Source organism: Apteryx mantelli, chromosome 3 (genome assembly GCF_036417845.1).
Source record: "Apteryx mantelli isolate bAptMan1 chromosome 3, bAptMan1.hap1, whole genome shotgun sequence".
Classification (NCBI taxonomy): Eukaryota; Metazoa; Chordata; class Aves; order Apterygiformes; family Apterygidae; genus Apteryx; species Apteryx mantelli.
In genome coordinates, this window is record NC_089980.1 from 51,404,411 (window position 1) to 51,423,804 (window position 19,394).

At 40.3% G+C, this 19,394-nt stretch overlaps 1 protein-coding gene across 2 annotated transcripts in view; it reads left to right on the forward strand.

Moving 5' to 3' along the window:
- Positions 1–1,091: 1,091 nt before the first annotated feature.
- GREM2 (gremlin 2, DAN family BMP antagonist) overlaps positions 1,092–19,394 on the forward strand; it is a 41,711-nt gene continuing 23,408 nt past the window's right edge. Inside the window, exon 1 of one of the 2 annotated variants that reach the window (XM_067294725.1) lies at positions 1,092–1,144. The gene's annotated coding sequence lies outside the window, so the exon portion shown is untranslated. Of the gene's footprint in view, positions 1,145–2,829; positions 2,871–19,394 lie in introns of those variants that run through there. The other variant, XM_013943981.2, reaches the window with a different exon arrangement.

Sequence of the window (19,394 nt, forward strand, 5' to 3'; positions counted from 1 at the left end):
ACATGTTTACTGGAAATATTACAACATCTTCCTGCACTGAGAAAACCCAAAGGGCCTATTTATCTGGTTCAACTGTATTCTTGTTTAAATAGAGGGTTACATGGAAAGCAAAGGATGGCCATTTCCCCCAGAAGACAGGTCTAAGATTTGACTTAGGACTAATCCGTGGGTGAGAAAGAGCGCTTTTCTACAAGCCACTGAAGTCATCCTGAGCAAAACGACTCGCAGCGGCAAAGATGCACCAAGAAACAGCAGTCACAGTTGCTGTGATTTAATAACACCAGACTCAGGAAGAGCGAGCTTAGCATCCTGATCTTATTTTCTGTGCATGCCATGATTTGATGTGGATTTAACAAAAGTAGGGCTAGGAACCCAAGCAGTGCAAGGAAATCAAACTAAACTTAGGCAAAGAATGCTTTGTCCTACTACAGATTTAGCCCTCAGGTGATCAGGCTCTGCATGCTTTTAATTTTACTAGCTAGGGGTATTAAAAAAATGTCCAGAGAACAAACGCATCTGAATATTGGGCATGACACAAAATGTCATGAACGCTTAAAGCTGCGGGTCCTCCAGCCAAAGGAGATCTGAAGGGAATGAGTGTTTTTTGTCAGTTCGAGGGTGAGAATGTCCTTGCATAAACAAAAGGCTCGGGATTGGACGTCTTATTAGGGAAGCGGGGGGGAGGAGGGCTAGATCTGCCCACCAGGTTGTAAATCTGCAGGCTGGCAGGCAGCAGAGGAGCAGCCGCCGAGCGGAGCGGAGCGCAGCGCGTGCGGCGGCGGCGGCGGCGGGAGGCGGGCGCGGAGGCCAGCGGCGGCGGCGGGCGGGCAGGGCGGCCGGTGCGGGCTGCTTGGCCACCGGAGCCAAGCGCAAGCCGGGCTCGAGCCTGTCCGCGGGCAGCGGCGGAGCGGAGCCAGCGCCAGCGCCGCGCTCCCCTCGGCAGCCGGGACCCCGCGCGGCGCCCGCCGCCTCCCGCCGCCGCCCGCGCCTATGGGCGCCCGCGGCCGCCCGGCCGAGCAAGGGCTTCGCACCGCCGCCACCAGCACCGGCAGCCGGCGCTGGCCGCGGCCCCGCGCCGCCGCCCCTCTGGATCTATAACTGGCCGGACGGAGCGAGCTGCGGCCGCTGCCCCGTCTCGCTGCAGGTACGGGGCGAAGCGGGGCCGGGCGGGCACGGCGCTGCTCGTGTGGCCGCTTACTCCCTCGGCGCTGCCCTGCCGCCCCGCGGTGCAGAGAGGTGGAGGGGAAGGTGCATCGCGGGCGCGGCGGCGGTGACAGCCCGGGGCCGCCCGGCAGCGCCTGGGGCCGCCGCAGCCGCTCCGCGCCCCGCCGCGCCGCCCGGGCGGCCGCTTTCACGTGCGCGCCGCGGGCTGCGGCTGGCGGTGCCGCCCGGCGGCCGCAGCGCCCGCGGGGCGCTCCCGGAGGCCGTAGCAGCACCGACGGGAGCGGGCTGCCAGCGGCGCCCGCGTCCCGCCGCGTCGCCCTTAGCCGCTCGGTAAGATAAGTTAACTGGACGGCCAAATCCCTTGCGGTTTGAAGTAGCAGGCAGCGTGTCCGTCCCTCCTCCATACTGCCTCGCAAGTAAAAAACGGGGGGGGGGGGGGAACATGCTTGAAACCTGTGCCCCTTTGTACCTTTCTTTCTTTGCTTTGGGTTAATGGTGGCTTGTGATTATGAAACCCCATGAGGGATCAGCTCCAAGAGCAAATAGCATTACTTTAAGGCATGAGTTGGAAATATATGTATGTGTATATATGTATACATACACTGTTTTTTTTCCCCCCTTGCAGATAAGGATTATAATAATACAAACACATGTCTGTCTCACAAGGAGCTCCTGCTTGACTTTCTACTAAAGCTAGCTTAATATTTGCACTTTCACAGGTCTTGCAGAATTGGAGTTATAGGTCTTACAAAAAAACTGCAGTGGCATTTGGCTGAACAACTCTTAGTTTTAGCACGCTATTGTGAAAGTGGTTATATAACTTTTGGTGGATTTTTGAGGGCAAAATTAGCAGCTCATAACAAGTTAAACCTCTCATTTTCAGAAAAAGGAGAAATAAGTTGGGTGAAAGCCCAATGCAAACAGTTGGGTGAACTTCAGTCCTAACAAATTTCTCTGGCAGGCATTCCTATAAGGGAAACCTACAGGTTAAGAATCCGCACAGTCCTTGTGAGAATAGTATAGCAACAGGTGCAAGAACAAGCAGCGACTGCTCAGAGCCCTAATTAGCAAGCTGTTTATCAGGCCGCTTCAAGGCTCTCACCACTGCAGATACAATACAGGTACTGTGTTTCCTTAGGGGATTTATTTGTTGCTTAAACTCCAAGAATTAGATACCATCTGAAATATTTATTTAGACTGTTTTATTTTAATGCAAATGCTTTACTTGCTAAACTTGGTGCATGGTTTTCAGCTTGGCCTTTCCTCATCTCTTTTCCAAATGTTAAAATTAAGGAGAAATAATAATGCTCTAAGATTTTAAAGCAGAGCCCTGAGAGAATGATTTCATAGAAGTAAGGTGCAGCAATCTGCTCATTACTGAGAGTTAGGACATCAGGGTTCTGTTTCAGTGTTCAAGGCTTTGAGAAAGGGACCTGCCTTTCTCACTTTTCTTACATGACCCTCATGAAGTAAAGTACTATCATCCAAGAGGTGCAGTTAAATCCTAAGTTCTAAAAGTCTGCACATGGTTACTGTGAGACTGAAGAGAGTGGACCTATTTGTTACATCTCTGTTGCAGAATTCTACCTGCTCAAATTCTCACTCATTCTGCCTTCTCACATGTGTTGCAGCCCACTGCGTGTGCAAAGCTCAGGTACTCGGGGAGAAGGTACGTTTGGTAACAGCCTTCTGTTGCAGGATGCCAAGTAAGTGGCATGTGTTGTAATTACATTAATAGGATCTCTAAAAGGGTGGCACAACATTAAAATCCGTTCACCTTGTATTTTGAGCTGATTGATTTAGCTGATGTATTTGCTTTTCATTTGTCTTTTAAATAGACTTTATGGTCATGAAACATGACTTTTAATGTGGAATAGAACAAAAGCACATGATGCTGCAGAATTAAGCAGAGGGGATTTTTTTTTGTTTGTTTTTTTGCCTAGTGTCAGGTGAAGGTAAAAGTTAATCTGAAATGCCAGCTGGACATCTAGATAAATCCCATCCTTTGGAAACTGTTTGTCACCATTTGTCAGTGCCTATGACAGTATAAATCAAGTAGATCCTGATCATCCTCTTTTGTAATAAATAGTTTTGTCCTGTTTTGGTTTTACTCGATAAATTTGTTAATGGGCAAATTCCAATTTACCAGTGTCTGATGCTTGAACTAGAATTATTTCAATGTAAATTTAGTAGAAGATTGTATAGTACTATGAATTTGAGGAGTCACTGCACATCTGAAGCATCTCTTCAAGAACAGCACAATAAGCTCTTTCACTTCACTCTCACAGATGCTCTTTGGGCTGCTTATCCATTTATGTTAATGTTGTGATTCATATCAGGAGTGCACTTTTAAAGCCAGTCTCCCTGTTATTCTCACTTACTGTCCATCTCGCATACATCTCATAGTGGGCCAGCTGGATTCCTTTAGGATGAATCTAAACTGGAAGATGTTCTTGAGTCATTGCTGGAAATTCAGTTCATGGAGCTGGACTAGAGCTGGTCTGAAGTAAAATCCTGTAAAATGCATATAGCATTGACATACGATCTCCAGCACCTTCCTGTTTTGCTCTGTTTTGGTTGGGCTATGGTACTTGCTGACATAGACATAGCCAATTTGCAATAGAGTAATACTGATGCCCCATGCAGTTTGAAGCCAATTCTGTCTGTCTTTCCCGGGGATCATGGCTATTGCCTGCTTCTTGCTCCATTGCTTGCAGATCTTATGAAGGACTTCCTTCTAGCTCAGCAAGAGCACGACTCTGCGGCAAACTGCAGCTGCTCTAGTTTTACATGTACGCACTGAACTCTCCTCAGTTCTAAAAGATGATCACTAATCATCAGTTTTTATTTACTTATTGTCTGGCATGTGATGGCAGACCACTTCTTGAGTGAGAACTTTGAATAATGAAGCCTTGTGCTGGTCTGGTGAATGCGAACGCAGCAGTTGCATTTAGAAATGGATAACTGATGTTTCTCTATTTTTATTTGTCTATCATTGGCTGTAGCCCTGGTGCGTAGAAGGTTCACAAGGCTGTGTTTATATTCCTCATTTCATTGGGGAGTGGTGAAAAATGTTGGCTTGAAACTCCAAAAGCTGTCATTTGGAAATGTTGTGTGTTCTGGCTGACTACATTTCCCATGTTGCACCATTAGTGTCCCTTTGCGCAAGGTGCCCTGTGTGTTGGTGATTCCTGGGTCCCAGTACATCATAGGAAAGAGTCTGGCCAGAGTCCAGCTGCTACAGGCAAGTGGGCATGTGTGATGCCCAAACAGATGTTTAAAAACATCCACTCAAAACTTAAACTTCCTGATTAAAAAAAATGCCAAAACAATCGTCAAAAATTTTTTTTTCAGTTTTCACTTTAAAGCTGAAAAATCTTCAGTTCTCTGAGTGTTTAGTGATTTCACTGATTTTCTGAGCTTTTTTTTTCTTTGTTTGCTTTGTGACAATTATTTTAAATAGAAAAAGACTTGTTAATTATAAACAATTATCTTTTGTATGAAAACATTTCCAACTAGAAAATATATTATTGGAGCAATTACGGATCAGATTCTTCTTACTCAGTAACAGAAGATGGTTGACATTGCTGCAAAAATTAGACTGTAGTGTCTGAAGTGTTGACACTTCAGTTTTACACACATTTCCCTAGGAAACATGATAGCAGTGATAGGGTTGTATGTGTGAATGATACAAAGATACTCCTTGTTCTGGATCACTGTGAATGCTCCAAGGCTGCTTGGAGAATGCGGAAAAAATAGTACTGTTTGGAACAGTAGGAATTGAATAATAATGGAGCTTTTCCCTCTCATGACTCTTTCTGTTACAAGAGATTGTCCACTCCAAACCTTATTCCCATGCATAGCCGCCTTGTGGGCTGAAGTACAGATTTCAGAATACCTTGTGTAGGTTACAGATATGTCACTTGAAACCACGATACTTCGTGTTCTCTGTGTTAAGCCTTTTATTACCAGCTTTTTAGGATGATTTTTGCAGCTCCCTTCAGAAAGGAAAATAGACCATAAGAATCTGTCTTGCTCTGGTACTTCAAAACATAGGACAACCTATGTTTCAGTATCACATGTGATACAATCATGGAAACTGCAGTTGTAAACTGCCTTTGTCAAAAAGTCATCTTACAGGATCTATTTTTCACGTTCTTTTTTTTTTTTCCTGGGCATAGCTATGAGATTTTGTATAGATATATATATTTTTTTCTGTTGTTGCAGTCTACATAATGCCTGTAAGAATCAGAGTGGCATATTTTAGATTAGTTAGGAAACTAAGGGAGATTTACTCAGGTCAGTTTTTCATAGAAGCCACACTTCAATATAGAATTAGTTATGCTCTATATACATGTTGTATATAGAAATATGCATGTTACTGTCTTTACTGCAAGCTTCTTCATAGAAACAAAAGAGTAAATTTTTCTCTCATTCCAGACGTTTTTTAAAGTCATTGTATAGGAAGTGAGGATTTGAAGAACCCGTCATTTGCAATGAAAATAAGAGGAAATTAAAATCATGATACATCCAAGTACAAAAAGTCTCATAAAGATTACATTTCTGCTTATATTATGTTAAGGGAGTGGGAGAATTGAAACACACTATGAAAGGAAAATGTTATTTACTCTCCAAATTTCATTTTGGAAACAATTTTTATTGAGTGCAATGGAGAATGCACAAATATAACATCAGACTATGGATTTAACAGCAGTAAATCCTAAAAATTTCCAAAATTTTTAACTTCTAAAACTTTGAGACAGCACTTGTACAACTCATGCAGAATGAGTCATTGACTTTGTCTTGTACAAACACTTGTTAGAGTTGGAAAACCACGTCGAGCTGGTGCTAATAGTGGACTAGCTGCCTTTCTTCATTTGTATGTATTTTTGTTACAGATTACAGCCCTATGTAGTCTATATTACTATGCTTAAGTGCTATCATAATAGCACTTAATAGCCTCATATTCTAAAGTAATGCTAATAGAACAATAAACAGAATTGTCTTAAAAAATTCTGCATGATCATTTCTGGCAAGATACAGCAGCTTTTTCCTGGTGCAAATCCTCAGACCTAATCTCATTTCCAGTGAGGCCAAAGCACTAGTCTGGTTTAGAGTTGAGCGGGATCCTGCCCATAAATCTGGCTAGTCTCCATACTGATAAAATCTGGAAAGTAGTCATTTAAAAAAATGTGGGAATGATTGGGATAGAGGTGTAAATAGTGGATCAGAGCTCCTATCCAAAGAGAAAACATCCCAGCTCTCAGGTGTCAGACATCCTTGCTCTAGGCATGATTTTTGTTGTGATCCATCACTGGTTTGTTGATTTCTGTTCCAACATCATTTGGAGCAAGTGTCCTTTCCTAGGAACAACAAGAGGTTGACAGGAAGGGAATATATGAACTTATGCCTTGTTCCTATTGTATTACTTACTGGGTATATCCACTAAACTTCCCTGATGAAGAGAGTGTGGCTATTGCTCACATTTAGATTTTAATTTGTTCCCTGTCTTTCAGATTTCTACACACAGTGGATTTATACACGTTTATTGACTGCTCTTTATTATTCATTAATAAAGCCCATAGAAATTTTGCCCGAGACTTCAGTGAGAACAGCTTTTGTTCAGATAAAGAGTGAACACTTGAAACTGAAACAAATTATAAGCACCTTAGATTCTGTATAGGCAAGAAAAGATGATTGTTCTGTTTCTCTAATGTTTCTGTTCCTTACTATCCTTGAGTAAAGTCATGGTGCAGAACTTGTGACTTCATAAGGCTATCTGTAGCTGAAGATGCAAATATCACTTAAACTGATTGTTGGAAAAAGTATAATTTTATTCAAAAATCACAGAAAAAAAGATGAGAATAGCAACAATGTATGTTATTTTTGTTATATGTAATGACCCTTTTTCTGCAGGATCCCTGAAACAACTGTGGGATCACATACAGTTGGAAGTTGAACTAGCTTCTGTGATCTTAAGCTGTCTTGCTTTGAGGTTTCCAGAGTCTCCTGTGTCAGTTATATGAAGTTATTCAACAGCACAATCTAGGTTATTAATTTTTTTTAACAGTAAGATAAATCCCACCTTTGTCTACTAGAAATTCCTTCCAAATGAAGAGAGGCTTTAAATACAAATTCTACCACAATAAATCCCATTTGATTTTCTTTATCCACTTTAAAAAAAAAAAAAAAGTCCTCTTCACTTGATGTTCTTTCTTCTTGAAGGAGCACTGAAAAAAAATTATCACAAGCTGCAGTCTATTTTCGGAATTTTATGTCCAAAGTGCCAGTTACTTTATCCTTCAACTCAGGTAGACTGCTTCCAACTAGAAAAATATTTTTAATGTCAGTATTTCAATAGCTGCCTTTAAAAGTATAATACATGCAAACACTCTTCTGAGTACCTATCAGAGATTGCCAATCTTCTCTTCATAAAAATAGCCTTGTTTTTTTCAGTTTAAACTCTAATATTTTATAAAACCTAAGTTCCTTTGGAAACAAGTTTATTGTGCCATTCCAACTTGAGCCTAGTTCTTTTCTGGACATCTCTAAGGTTTCTTTAAAAGAAGGATATGATATTACAGGAAGAATGTTACTTTTGTTTGCCAGAGAGCTGTACTATGTTTACTATAATAGGATTAAAGGAAGTCTGAAAGTCAACGCTAGCTCAGTGGGAAATTGATAAACACACATAGTACTTGCAGGAACACTCTGCCCAATAGTATTAGGAAATTTATCACTCTATTTATTTAGCAGTTCAGACTTTATCCGACAAACAGATTTGTTGTCCATTTAAAACTATGCCAGACTTTGAAAGGCTTTACAATATGGATGTGATTTGCAGAATCTGAACTATTATCCTGGCATAGCCATCTCATGTGGCTTAGAATTGGGACTCTCATACCATAGACTCTCAGAATAAGGAGTCTTATGGATCCTGTTGCTTTCCAAAGTCTGTGGTTTGATTTCTGGCACTTCTGGTTAGATCAAGTATTATAGCCACAGTCATAAACAGTGATTTTCAGAATCTGCACAACCTAGACTAGGGTGTAGCTCCTTGGAAATGTTATTCTGGAAGAGACAAAAACAGCAATATCTCTGGATCCATATCTGGTATTGGCAGGCTCTTCTGTTAGAAGTGATGGCAGTCCAGTCTTGTAGTTACTAATGTTTGTTTATTTGTGCCACAGCCAATGTTTGAGCTAGAGAGTGAATTCTAGAGAAAGAAAAGGCCACAGGCATAATTTTCCATTCCTAAATGCATGTTAAAAGGTCATCAGATATCTGCCTTTTACATGGACAGAAATTCTGCATATCTGTAAAATAGAACAAAGTAATTTTCCTATGAACTGTTTACAGGAAGTTATTTGGGAAATATTGGAGTACATAATCGCAGTGCACTACATAAGCTATTATTGTAAATGTTTTCATCACTTCCACAATGGCAGATGTCCTGCAAAAGTGTGCAGCTACTTGCAGTGTACTTCTGAAAACCAGAAGAGGCCAGTAGCCAATTCCCGACATGAGCTGGGAATTAGTAGGAACTGCAGGATGGAGCCACTACTGATTACAGAAACTACTGCTGTGAACTGTTCATGCTGGGTATACAGTTATTTGACAGAGAGATAGTCAGGCAAATTAGTTGATTTCTAAGCTGCTCTCAGCTTTGGAATTTTTTAGAAGAGAGCCTAGAAAGCAAGGATTGTTTTTGTATGAAATTCATGGATTTATATGCTTTCCATAAAGTAACCTCCCAATACTCATTTTTCACATCCATGTAAGATTTGCACTCTGCTAATCTACTCCCAGATATTCAAGTCTGAAGAAATCTTTCTAATCCAGTTCAATACTCTTGTGCTGAGGAGGAGGACTAATCTCATCTCTCCTGAGTTCCTCTCCTACCAAAAATAATGTTAAGATGTGTGGAATCTGTCTCTGGAAATGACCTTTCTCAGGTATCTGAGTTATCATTTCATTATGGTCTGTGCCTCCCTATCATAATGATGGCCATAGTATGGTCCAGGGTGTTGTGGAGTCTCTGAGATTACCAATAAAGATGGAAATTTTCACTTAGGCTTTTGCAGGTCTGCTCAGATGATGACTGAACTGCAGGCACGTGGTTCAGAAGTCCTTGAAAAGGGTTTTGTGTCTCAAGAGAGACTGTCATGTACCCAACTCCACTGGCAGTCTAGGCTTAAGGTCTTGGGGAACCCAAGTTCTGCAAATCTGTCCTGGGCAACTTCACGTGCCGATTAAAGAAACCTGTATCTCACTTTATCATTAGTTAAAAGAGAATGCTGCCTATTTGAACTCTTCTGCTTAGCCTCATACACGTAGATATGCTATAAACGGAGCGCTTGCAATTTGTTCTGTTATATACAAATTGTAACTCAAGGCCTCAAGGCTGCGGCACGTTGCCAGTTCATCTCCTCTACTCAGACGCCAGCTTCATTTACTCATATAAATAACTGTATAGCAGTCAAACATGATTGACTTAAGCTGTTACTTTTTCTGAATGTGTAAAATATGGGGAGCTTGAGGTGTTAATGCAGTGCTTGTTGTTTTTTACCCACAGTGAAATTTAGGTGTATATGTTAAGAATATTGAAATGTATTTGTCACTACAGTTATGATGGTTTTAGATTTATCTTTACTGTTTATAGGAAAACACAAAATAATTCATAAAAAGTTAACTTTTTTGTTGTCATATTAGAATATGAATGGCTAAGTTTGTAGCAGTCAAAGGGAGGCTTAATTTCTCAATAAAAGTGAACTGTAATTTAGGATACTTTAGTTATTAAATTTCTCAAATGAGATTTTTTTTTTCTCCAATTTTTTTTCCTTAAAAATGCTAAGTATGTTTGAAAAGAGGCTTGTTTTACCATGTCTCAGTTAGAGCATCAAAATCCACTATAACTTTTGAGCATGTAGATGCGTAATATTAGTTGCTAACATACTACATCAATCAAATAACAATGCTGGTGGACTTTTTTGGATGACAACCATGTTTTGCTTTTGCTTTGAAAAAGTACTGTCTTATTCCTAATTTTAAACTTTTCCTAAAGCTTCTGTGATGGCAGAATCACAGATCATCTGATCCCCAATTTCTTTGAGGTGGCAGAATCTAAACTCTTAAAAGTATTAACAGTCTAGTGAGTAGTGCTGCTTGGTTATGATGCCTATGGTTATCTTCATGGTGTCAGTAGAATTGGACATAAGTCTAAACCTGTGCTGAATGGATCATCTTGCACTTGTCTCTTCTCCTAGCAACTTGGTTGTCTCTTAATTCTGTTATAGTCCTTCTTTGTGACAATGGGAAAGTCACCTGGCATCTCTAAAATGGTGCACTCAAAACCTATGTGAAGTGGCACAGAAATTCTGTTGTGAATGTTGATATAAATTTCTCAAAACTCTATGTCCTCTACTTGACAATCTTTTGAAGTACAAGATCCTGGTAAGGTATCTTGAAAACCCTGGTATTTCTGGGTGACATTAGTAGTCTGGCTCATAAAGTGACTAAGTGTGGAATATGTTTGCGTAAGGTTGCTAGAGAAGAGACAGCTCAAAGACTAGTATTCCCAAATTTTCTGAATGATGACATGGGCTAATACTATAATTGTTTAAACACAGCCTTATGGATTGCTGTACAGGTTTTAAATGTGGTTACTGCCACTTAACAAATTAAAAAAAAAAGTGCTAAAAGTTAAGGAGCTTCTGTTGTATATAGACTGCTTATTACAGTGTGATTATATATGTGTGTGTGTGAACAAATATGAGTAGTATGTAAAATAGGTAGCCATGACCCTACATACAGATGCAAAAAAATTGATATTTTGTTTTACTTAAAAGCTTCTCAGGATGTGAATTCTAATGAAGATTTACACACACTGGATTAAATTAATTCCTGTGGAGAGGAGTAGAACAGTGCATTACTTCAAGGCAGTGCATAAAATATTTTATACTTTTAAATAAAGGCACTGTTAATGATGCCTACTACATAATAGAGCAGTACATTATGGGCAGGACTTTCTATCTTCATTATTAAATATTTCTGAACTGATACATGCAGATCTTCTCTTCATGGCTTACACAAGGTCATGCATATCTGTAAAGTACTTTTTTTTTACTTCAGTAAAAGAAGGGGACAACAACAGCTAACTGCACTTGCTCTTTTCTCAGTGCACTTTTCTCTTTTGAAGATATCTAACTCTAAGTACATGTATCCTGGGGAACAGAGGAATTGCTTCTGAGGAACTGTATGATTCCATAAATAGATTGTTCTGGAACATTGAAATTATACTTTTTACTCTATATGATTTTGGAGGGAGCTTCTGGTTGACATCATATATAAATAGGTAACTTTCAAAACAGCTGTGTAAATACTTAATACTTATAATAAAATTCATGTAATTTAATTCTGGAATTATTCCATCAGATTTCCAGGCTTTCTTGCAAATTTGCATATGTAGAAAAATCAGAATTCATTTCAGGTTTGAGTGAAGCTAACCTAGGTACTTTGAGATATGGAGTTACCCTATCACAGATATCTTCACTAGAGATGGGCTAAAGAGCTGAAATTAACACTTCTGAACTTCATTCTTTAAGAGTCACCTTATTTATAGCAAGATAAATGCACTTTCAGCTCTAACTGCACAGAGCAGCAAAAACATTCTTTGGATAGCCTAAGTAATTTGAAGTATATCTTCTCTTGAAAACTTCAGAGGATCTATTGTTCAAGAAGACTGGGAAATTTAAGGGGTATATACTTGCAGCCTAGATTCTAGAATATACAACTGCTGCTTGCACATTTTTGCAGGACTCTTAATTTCTTTTAATTAAATGGAATTTTTTGAAACATCATAAACAATGTTTTCAGAGAGTTTGTGGCAGAGATATCATGCCGTGCTAGAGAAATATATGAGAACCTGAAAAGTATATTCAAGAGAAAATCTAAATAGTTTAATATTTTTGTGTAACAGGAAAAAAGGGAAATGCAAAAAGTGACAGAAGTGAAAAATGAGTTAAACTTTTTCAATGGTGTGCTTAGCTTTAACTACAAGTTAAATTCCAAACTGTTTATTGCTTCAGCATGATTTTTTAAACAAGAACATTCCTTTAACCTTTAAAAAACCTTTAGGTTTAAGTAACCTTTAAAATCCTGTAGTTTTTTCATTCATTTTGCACTATTTTTTCATTCATTATGTACTATTCCCTTCCCTTGTTCACTGGTCATTTTAAATATTTTTTTAAATGGAAAATGAACACATTTCCTAAGATGCATTTTGTAAGTACTACTTTATTGTGGGATACCTGGCTGTAAGCTAAAAATCTCTAAGGACACGATCCTTTTCTAGGGGCTTGCTACTGTTAAGACAATTCATCAAGAAATTGGCTGGAATCTATTCCTCAGTAGGCTTGCTTAGTTAGCGTGTGTGAGGGAACTCACTTCTAACTGCTAATAGTTTTATGTTGAGTAACCTTTACAAGTATTCATTGCATGTTAATTCTTGGCAGATAAAGTTACTTATTCCCTATTGACTTATCTCTGAGGGATGATTTAGCTTTGTCACTATTTAGTCATCTTCATCCTCATGCTATGTTGAGATAGCAGTGTCTCACCAAATCGTTTTGTGGCATACAAATGTCTCCAATACAAAGTTGTAGTTAGCAGTGTGCATAGAAGGAATGTGCAGCAGAAAAGGGAGAGATGAGTTTTGGCATATATTTTTGGCCATTTTCTCTTTCACTGTTTTTGTTCATAGGATTAAGTTGTTTTGCACTGTGCAAAAAATCACAAATCAAGAATCACTGCAACATTGCCACTCTGTCTGGATCACCTTCTCATATCAGCTTACCATTTACTTAAAATATGCCCATTAGCTCAACCTTGCATGCGTATGTCTGTAACTTGCAGTAAAACCTTGATACATGCATAACTTAACCAGAGGAGCCTTTTGCTTTTTTTTCTGGATATTTCAGCACAACCTCTGAGTAACTTGTGAAGAATCTGAATATATCTGGCACCTCTGGCGCTGCACAGATATGTTGAGGGTAGCCTTTGCCTTCTTTACTTCTACCTATTTTCTCTGTGAGAAAGATCGTCCAATTGTGAAGATCAAGTGAACTGTGAAAATAACAGTGTCTAGAGTACTGGTTTGAGAACATGGAGCCACAAACTTCTGTTTAATGTTGGGCAATTCATCTTAAACCTATCTCTTAGAGTACCTGGACTTTCCTCTGCCCAGCATTACAAACACTAAGAAATTTGCAGTATCTTCACTCTGAATGTGAAGCTGTGAATGAAGATAGATTAAGCTGACAGAGTCTGGACTTGACCTTGCAGAAAAACAGGAGAGTAATAGCTAAGGTAATCTGTTTTGTGGTTTTCTGTCTAAGTGGATTCTGACCAAATTGAAGTGCTCTGTGAACTGGGCTGCAAAGTATTATGGAAGTCCTGTTTTTCCAAAGCAGCTTGAACACCTAGGAGTTTTGAGTCTCTGTGAATGTGGCTTTTGAATGTGGAACTAAACAATCTAAATAATTCAGTAGAGACATTGCCACGAAGAATACTGAAGATCCTAAAAAAGAGGTGACTGGTATCATGAATTCACAGAAGCGAGGCAGACACCTGCATTCTTTGTGCTGTGAACGGGGAGAGTTTGGGAATTGGGCTTATGGTGTATATTAACCAGTATGTCAAGGTAGGGAATTATTAAACTTTAGAAAATATGAACAAGATGAGTGTTTCTGAAATCCCACCTCTCATGAGTGGAAGCTGCTACAGAAGTGCTGAAGACAAAAGACAGAAGAAAGATTGAGAAATGCTGCAGAATGCTTCTTAATACTCCCATCTTCAGTTGCATCTGTTGAGATATTCCCTCTGTCAGGAAAAAGATGCGACTGAAGGCTAGGGTGGATCACTATGAGGGTTGAATGCATAGGTTAAATTACATTCTGGAACTAAAGGTGATAAAATCCTCAGAGCTCTAAGAAGGTGTAATTAGATCCAAAGTACAGCTAGACACGCTTTACCCCTTCCCCACACCTGCTGTCAAGCCCTTATACAGGGAATGGTCCCTGGAGCTGGTGACCAGAATGTTACAGTTCAGAGCTAGTGAGCCTTTCAAAAGCTGTTGGGATTTCCCAAGTACTTTGGAGGTTTTTACAAATTACAGTAAATCACTGAACATCATTTTAGTACAAGATGGGAAACTACTGTATAGTGACTAATTTTACAAGGCCAAAGTCTAATTGGGACCTGTGCAGGCAAAACAACACAGACACTGAATTTTTCATTGATACTGCATTAGCATTGCATGAGGAGAGATTAGGATCAGCCCTTCTTTGCTTAAATGATTTGCCTGGTACAGCCAACTGGCAGTAACTAGGTTCTTCCAGCCAAGGAATTGTACCATACAGGACACTGGTGTTATGAACCCTACAATTAATGCACACATTGTGGGAAAGTTTCCATGAGCTTCAGAAAAATAGTTATTTGTCACCACTGTCGAAACTGAACCTAACGACTTCAGAAGGTCTGACATCTCTAAATGTAAATATTATAGGTCTGATCTTAAGTTGTTTCAAACCAGTAGGGTAAAGGGTATGGGGTGATTCTGATTACACTTCCATATTTTTGCTTTAGATTATTTTGCAATCATGCAATAACAAAAGTTACAGCATTTAAAAAAAAAAAAAAAAGTCTGTTTCTGCCATAGCTCTCATAGCCAATCAAGTAATGATCAATACAGAACACATCTGAGTTCTGGTGGGAGATGACAGTAAGACAGCTGTTAGTGCTGATGCTTTTAGCACAGCTTATTTGCCATCTTGAGGAATCCCTGGTCTCATGTTCTACTGTAGCACTGGGTGGGAGGGAGGGAAGGGAGTAGACCAAAAAAAACCCCCAGCATATTTACACATGGCTTTACAGAATTCATCTGAACTTCCTGAGCAATGAAATGTTCAATTGATGATCTTTTTGTGCAGAGTATCTTCTTAAAAAATAGGTGGCTTGTAATTTTAACAGCGATGCTTGTCTCTGAAGTAGCGAAGAGGAAGCAAAATGCCACAAACATTTTTGGGGACTGGGAATTCAGTGATTGCAGGTTATGTAGGGGGAAGTCCTTGTTTCTTTGCATTTTTCCACCCACAAAAAGTTGTATTACAGCTCCTTCTCCGTCTTTCCATAGCTCATTATTTTACCCACAATGATCTTCCATTAAATTCTTAATAGATGCCAATACCTAAGGCTGTTTTTAAAAAAAAGGAAAAAGTGTTGATGTTTAATTATTGTTGTCTCAGATTTCTTAGAAAGGCATGTAATAGGAGGTTGAACCAGTCTTGAGTGTCCCTTTTGAGCCTGCCTAGCAGCTCTGCTAAGTCACAAAACCAAGGCAGCAACAGAAGCGGAGAAGTTGGGGTTATGATTGGCTTGTATAACAGGACTTCCAAATGTTTGCCCACCTGCACATGTTTAAAAGAGAGGCGCTTGTTCAGCTTTAGAAGCAATTTTGGGGGAATACCTTTTTAGCTGTTGTTTATTGAACCTGTTCAGGTATCTGTGCCCCTGGATATCTCGGGACTACTGTAGCTTAGATTAGGACTAACTGGGCTTGATCTATGTTGTGCATTACACTGCATAAAAAGGCAGAAAATGGGTGTTTGTGGAATTTTCTCTCTCCACATCGTTCCCCCCCTCCCCCCCCTTTTAACCAGGTCAATTTTAATTGATTAAAAGTAAAATAAAATTTAAAATATGAAGAATGACTAAGAAAGAAATGCAATATTAAGTAGAAATGAAAAATAATTTGTACTGAAATTACAAGAACATAAAAGTTGGTAATGTATTGTTTGAAATTACACCCTGGTAATCTTTTTTGGCAATTTTTAAATTTTTTTAGTCTCTCATCTGATCATAAAAATTTAACTGTGAGTGTTTGCTGGTTACTTCTAACTGATTGTGTATCTTTAATGACAGTACTTCTCTTGTCCACTTGAACTGTGCAAAGTGTCAGTATCTCTCCCTGAAGACACATCCTTGCCTGGTTTAAATTACTATATATTCTGAAACCTCAAGGTTCTGTTCTGATGGAGTACCATGGAGTAAAATTGCTGGCTCCATTGAAGTAAAAGATTATTTTTGTGCTTACTTTAATGACATCAGTAGAAGCCTTATAGGTCTTCAGGACATTATACCATTTAAGGGAAGGGTTATGACTGAAGACATATATTTTCACTTGATCATTGCTTTACCTTAGGTTACAAGAGAGCATAGCGCAGTATTGGCTTAAAAAATGACATGCCAAAGCAATTGGCTTCTTACAGGAATAGCACTGCTTAGAGGAACTGTGTGATAGTTACAAATTAACAGCTTTTGCTGGCGTTGGAAGTTGCACTTAGATGAATGACAGTTTTCTGGCTTTTAGGAAAGCGCGCAATCCAGTATCACTCCACCTTTTAGTGTAATCAGAATTATTAGACTATATCTAAGTAAAGGAGCAGTTCCTTGCAGGAAAAAATATTAATATAGCAATGTCTTTACTCTGTAGGCTAATTTTAGGGAATTCGTAACAGGAAATCAAATTTTGAAACTTATCTCAGTTTTGGGAGGGTAAAGAAGGCAGAAGGGAAACTCAAATTTGATTCCAGTGCGTGTTTTGTTTCTGTGTGAGGACAGTTTCCTTTATTTATTCGTTGGACTTTGTGGGAAAGGGAGGGTCGGATAGTGCATGCATCTTCACAGAGTATTATTTTGATTATAAGACAAATATCATTGTTTTATGATGACAACTGTTGACAAACTGTTCCACACCTTTTAATTACAGGTATTAGGAATAGAGAGGAGCTGGGGTGTTTGCTGTCACGAGCACAACACAAATGTTTTGGTTTGTGTAAACTGCTTGTTTGCCTCCGCTCTCTGAGGACGTGGTTGTTTTGGGGTTTGGAGTTTGGATCAAGTTATGAATGCCAACACACCGCAATATCTATGCGCATCTTTTAATGTCTGTCTCATTCACCTGTCGGAGAAGACAGAATAATGAAAATGCTGCTAAACCCCATTACATGTCAAATGACTGGGAGGAAAAAACATTTGTATTTTGCAGGCCATGTGCAATTGCAGCAGACGGAGCACGTTGGCTGACTGATTTGTGCATTGCTGGTGTAGGGTATTGTGGTAACTTAAAATTTCTTTCTTTAATTATTCCCAATATCCGGGGTGGGGGGGGCTTTAGAAATCAGGGGATGGATGGTACCGGGATGTGCAGGTCCTTACCTCTTGGTTTTGCCACCTTTGTGCCGCGGCCTATGGCTTCGCTTGCCATCCAAAACATGGCGGCAGGACGTGGTGATTTCTCCATTCCTCTGCCTGGGTTTTCGGGCATGGGGGGGGATCTGTGGTGCCACCGGCGGCCCGGCCTGCTGCCCCCCACCCTGGGTCCCTGCAGCGCTAGCGAGCAGTGAAGCTAGGGTGGCTGAGTGTCGCGTGGGTTCGGTTCTCTGCAGTGGCGGAACCTTCCAGAAGCCGCCATGGTGCGGCCATCCTCGCGATGGGGGCAGGTGGCGGCGGTGCCACGGGCATGACTGCATTGGCACTGCGAGCCGCACGCTTCGGCCTGGGAGCGCCAAGGGCCCGGGGTGTCTGTGGTGAGACGCCACAGCTAACGACTTCAGCCGCTTCTGGGCGTTCAGTCTGGCCGGCCGGCCGGCTTCCCGGCGCCGGCTTTGCTGACGGGCTCCTGTTGAGCCTGGCTGTTTGCTGGTGCGGGTGGCACAGCCTCCTCGGGACGGCCCTCTGAGGCTGGAGTGGGCGCTGGCGGCGAGGGGCAGCAGCCAGGGCCGGGACGTGGTTTCAGCCCCGGCCTCCTCCGAGAAGTGCAGGAAAACTGAGCCCTCAGGCACTCCTGGTCTCCCCCTTGCTAAATCCTTGCCCTGAACCTGAAGCTGGATGATTTGAGAGCCAGGCGCAGTAGTATGTGGGGTTTGTGTCTTTCCCTCCAGCTGCCTGAGGGACCCTGTGCGCCTACGTGTGAATTAATATTTTAAGGATTACTTTGAATGACCTGATGCCTCAGTAGCAAGATCCGTTCAGTTAGCTGATTTAGTTGCACTTTTGGATTTTAGTTGCTCCATCAGCCTGCACAGTAACTCCATTACTCTTAGTCTGGTATACACGTTTCTAGTGCTGTCTTTCCCTTACTTCTAGTAAGGGACCTAAACATTTTAACCAGAATGAAACAGCAGCGGGAATTATTAGGTACTTTTAATTATTCCATTGACCTGATATTATCTGCCTAAACTGCAGTGGCTTTTACTTCTCTGCCTTGCAGTCAGTCCTCAGAGAGACTTTAAAATGGTCCCCAAATTAGTCTTATGTAGAAAAAGTTGTGTGTGTTTTATAGGAATTTATGTATGCTCTAGGAACTAAACTCATTTTCTAATGACTTAATGTTTGCTCTAAATAACTTAAATTTTGGAAATCCCAAGGCCTTCTCCAGAATCCTGTGTCTTGGTGTCTTTTGCCAACAGAGAAACATTAAACAAATATTTTGCCTACAGCAAAAGAAATCAAACCAAGTCTTTAATCCTGAAAGCATCTGATAGAATCCGCATTATAAGCCTGGTAGGTTCACAATTAGCAGACGTGGCGGTACGAAAGGTTGGCTTTGAGAAGTGGTTTAATGACCCTATAGCAAATATAGCTTAAGCTCTACTACAGGAAAAATGATGTGTTCTTTCTCTCATAGCTAGCAAGAAAGTCTGGATAGATAAGAGAACAGAGATGCCAGAAAACTGGGAAAAAAAATTACTTATTAAAACATTGGTTCTTTGGACCACAAGAATTCCTGTATATAATGTGAGTTTGTATGTGTTTATTTACTTATGATGGAATTAAAAGGACTTTGAGAAGTCATCTGTCTCATCTCTTGCCTATGTTAGGATCCATTTTACCTTATGTAATTCCTGGCAGATGCGGTGGGCTTTTTTCTCCTTTTGTGATGCTTTCTTCTTAATAATTCCAGTGATGAGATTCTACAAGCTTCTTAGGCAAATCTATTCCAGTGCCTCACTACCCATATCATGAATCTTGATAATAGGTTTATTTTCTGAAAACTTAGTTGCTGACATTATTACTTTTTCATCCGTGAAAGAAAAAAAATTGGATTGTTCCACTGTTTGTTAGCCTTTTATGCATTTGAAAACTGTTAACATCAGTCTCTTAGTCCTTGT